This window comes from Bubalus kerabau, chromosome 1 (assembly GCF_029407905.1).
Source record: "Bubalus kerabau isolate K-KA32 ecotype Philippines breed swamp buffalo chromosome 1, PCC_UOA_SB_1v2, whole genome shotgun sequence".
In the NCBI taxonomy this organism is placed as follows: domain Eukaryota; kingdom Metazoa; phylum Chordata; class Mammalia; order Artiodactyla; family Bovidae; genus Bubalus; species Bubalus kerabau.
This window is the reverse complement of record NC_073624.1, coordinates 235,761,510-235,765,722: the sequence shown is the minus strand read 5'-3', so window position 1 is coordinate 235,765,722 and position 4,213 is coordinate 235,761,510. Positions and strand designations below refer to the sequence as shown.

General features: G+C 40.2%; 1 long non-coding RNA gene across 1 annotated transcript; it reads left to right on the top strand.

The window, feature by feature from the left end:
* The first annotated feature begins 1,292 nt into the window (after window positions 1-1,292).
* Window positions 1,293-3,832, top strand: LOC129636536 (uncharacterized). Its single transcript, XR_008706986.1, has 2 exons — window positions 1,293-1,604; window positions 2,915-3,832. It is a non-coding gene; the product is annotated as an uncharacterized LOC129636536 (long non-coding RNA).
* The last annotated feature ends 381 nt before the right edge of the window (window positions 3,833-4,213 follow it).

The following is a 4,213-nucleotide window of genomic DNA, read 5'->3' as shown; positions in this document are numbered from 1 at the left end:
GACTCAGGACGTATCTAGAAGTGAGATTCTTTTATTATCTTCTATTTCTTGAATACTTTTTCTCAAGAAACTAAAGTTTTCATGACTTTCTTCATCTTCTTATAAGAGTTGGTAGTTCAGCAGGGTATCTCCTTCTTTTACATCCCACATCAAACATTCCCATCTGTATACCTTTCTCTTAGGCTCTCATTACACAACTTTCAAAATAATGCAAGCCGTGCTTAACAGCCATGCATGTTTTCTCTTTTTAGAGAATATTTGCATTTTAACAAGGTTTCCTAGCTCTGGAGAAGCACAAAACACTTTTCTTGATCGGAGATGGAAGCAGAATATCAAGAAAAGTGTTTGGAGAGCCAGAGGGGTGCTAAGCTGCTTAATTTTGCTGTAGGCCAGTACTGCACAGAGGTAGGGAATAAACATGCTCCTAGCTATTGACTAGAAAAAGGGAAAGATAATGAAAAAAATCTGAAGCTTATTTTTATAGTTCGTCAAACTCTTTTTCTACTTAGATAGTTTTAGTGGGCTTTTACATTTTGCTTTGTGTTTTCTGATACTGATCCCAAAAACCAGATTTCACATCAAATTAAGTAATAAAATATTGTTGCTGTTGTTCAGTCGTTAAGTCATGTCTGGCTCTTTGAGACCCCGTGGACTGCAGCATGCCAGGTTCCTCTGTCTTCCAATAAAATGTTACTACATTTAAATGTCTGACAAATTTTAAAATTATCCTTTGAGACAATTACTGTTATTATTACTATTATCAGCTTCTCTTAAAGATAACTGAAGCTCAGAGAGGCTAAGTAAGTTATTCTAAGTCCCTTGATCAATAAGAGAAAGAATTAAAAACCAAGGAGCCTGCACAGACTTAGACAACAAACTTATGGTGAACAGGGGTAAGAATGGAGGAAAGGGATAGTCAGGGAGTTTGGGATTGACATGTACACATTGTTATATTTAAGATAGATAACCAACAAGAACCTATTCTATAGCAAATGGAACTCTACTCAATGTTAAGTGGCAGCCTGGATGGGGGAATTTGGGGGAGAATGGATATATATATGGCTGAGTTCCTTTGCTGTCACCTGAAAATATTACAACATTGTTAATCGGCTATAATCCAATATCAAATAAAAAATTAGAAAAAAAACAAGTAATCTGTGCCTAAAGCTTCACTTTAGGGTGTCATTAAGTTCCCAAATCAGTTGATCTTGTGATAGGGAGATTATCCAAGAGGATCTGACCTAATCAATAAGCCCTTTAAAAGCAAAGAGCTTTATTCTCTAGCTGGTCACAGAAGAGGAAACTCATGCATTCTGGCTCATCTGGAAGAAGAGAACATAACCACCTATGAGGCCATGTGGAAGACCTGTGGGCAGCCTCTAGGAGCAAAGAGTGGTCCCTGGTTGACAGCCAGCAAGAAAGCAGTGACCTCAGCCCTACAATCACAACTGAATTCTGCCAGCAACCTGAGTGAGCTTGAAAGAAAAGTTCCCACTGAAGATGAGGATTCCTCTCAGCTCATCACCTCCCCCTTCCAGCCTGGTGTCCTGGAGCAGAGATTCCAGGTAAACCAACCTCAGATTTCTGACCTGCAAACCTGGAAGGTAGCACATGATCTTGTTTTGGGAGATTAAATATGTGGTAACTTGTGCAGCAATAGAAAATGAATCCAATATTCACTATGGAGATAAAATACATCCCAAAGATTTCAGTAGAAGAAAATGGATATCACCCAATGTTTCAGCACTAAGAGGAAATGATGCTCACGCTTTTGGCAAATCTGTTTCTAGTATTCACAAATACATGTTCAAAACTGGTAAACAGTTAATACATTTTGTTATTCTCTATTTTGTTCATTGCAGCTTCCCAGGTGGCTCAGTGGTAAAGAACCTGCCTACCAATGCAGGAGACCCAAGAGATGTGGATTTGATCCCTGGACCAGGAAGATCACCTGGAGGAGAGCACAGCAACCTACTCCAGTACCCTTGCCTGGAGAATCCCCACAGACAGAGGAGTCTGGTGGGTTACAGCCCATAGTGTCACAAGGAGTCAGACAAGACTGAAGTGACTTACCATGCATGCATGCACATACATATATAAAAAATGCATTTAACTATGCTTTTTTGGAGGCATTTCAGGGTTCAGGGTTAGTCACTCAGTCATGTCTGACTCTTTGTGACCCCAGGGACTGGCCCACCAGGCTCCTCTGTCCATGGGATTCTCCAGGCAAGAACATTGGAGTGGGTTGTCATTTCCTTCTCCATTGGAGGCATTTAGACTGTTTCATATTAACTTAACAATAAACCTCATTTTGATCATTATTCTTTACATAAATGTTTGAGTTAATCACTCTGGTTTGTAGGATAGATCCCTAGAAGTGCTGTTGATAATCAAAAAGCTTTTGAATTCTTTTATTGTTTTGATACAGACTCTAAATTTGCTTACAGAAGTGTTGCAGAAATACTGTTCCTACCAGCAGTGTGGGAAACTGCTCACCTCACTATGCTTTCACCCCTCTAGGTATTATTGCTTTCAATCTTCATAAATCTGATAGTCAAAATGTGGCATCTCTTTGTCTTTTCAGTTATGCGTACCTTTGTTAGCCATTTGTATGTTTAATGAATTATTTGTTAATGTTCTCTACCTGTTAGTATTTTTTAGCAGATTGGTAAGATTTCTTTATGGGGTTAGGAAGTTAGCCAAGTATTTCTTGCAAATATTTTCCTCAGATAGTTATTTTGATTTAGATTATTTATCACCTACAGTAGCTTCCATTCACCTGTATACCAATGATCATCTCTAACTTCCGTGAATTTTTCCATTGCTGTTAGAGAAAATTACTAGCTCCCCACAATGTTAAATAGTGCCATGCATTTTCTTCTACATTTTAACTATTTTTCTTTTTATTTTTCAGTAACTGTAGCCCATCCAGTGTGAGGTAAGGCTTCTCATCTGGTGATGAAGTACCAGTCTAGTGACAGGACGGAGGAGGAGTGTCATGAGGGCGTGAATTACACCTTGGGTCTCCTCCACGGGGCCAGCACACTCATATACACACCTAACGCACGGCAAGTCAAAGTGTCTCCTGCGCTGAAGTTGATTGGACAGATTCACAAGGAATCTCTGAAACACCAGTGAGTCATGGACAGATGACCCCAGGATCCTAATACTGATAAATATACTTGGGTCTAATCTTGTGTCCACAGTAAGCTCAGTGGATAGCAATGGAAGGAAACTGCTTTCGTGAAAGCCTTTGTTTCAGCAGTCCCAACTCAGCGGCAGATGCTTCTGGTTCCCGATCTCTTCCCTCCTGCCAAATTTGTCAAATGAAGCTGCAGACGCGAGGGTCTGTTGCCATTTCAGGATCAAAAGGCACACGTCCACCTGCTGTCACATGTCTGATCCTAAACAGGCACCAGGTGATTGGATGTGACAGACATCACATCCGATGCAGAAATCATTTCCAATCACCTGAGAACTATCTCCTCCCCTTTGCCTCATGTTCAAGCCAGATAGTATCTAGAGCTTAACTCAGGCAGAATCTCTGCTGTAATGTCTTTTTTTAGGTCATGCAATTTCTAACCAAATGTATGTAGATTGCTAATGATAAAGTACAAGGAAATAACTTTAAAATGGGAAAGCTATTGAAAACTTCTTAGCCAGTGGCCCCTTAGTAGTTCTTTTGTAATTTATTGGCGATGTAACTTCCTGAAAGTCATTGCTCTCAGATCATATCTGTTGAAGCTGGTTGATCTTATTGTGGCAGAGAGGCTGTATACAGAATACACACAGTATCAGTTCACATAAATCATCTCTGCATGGTAGAAAATAATTGAGGTGCACTCTGTCCATTGATGAGGTAATTCATACTTCTATTTTCAATCATCTCACAAATGTTCATGCTGCTTCCTCTGTGGAAGTACCACCTCAAGTCAATATTTTGCTACTACCTCAAAATCCAGTGGTGTTAGACAACTATTTTATTATGTTCATGAATTCTGTGGGGTGGGAATTCAGGCATGGCACGGAGAAGCCTGTCTCTGCTTTGTGGTGCCTGGGAATTCAGCTTAGAAGACTGGGATAGCTGAGGGTGATTAAAATAGTGGGTCCTGAAGTCGTCTGGAGGCTTCTTCACTCGTATGCCTTGTAGCCAGGTTGGAGTGTCATCAAGAGCTATGGCTCACTGGTCATCTCACTGCACATAAAGAGAGCA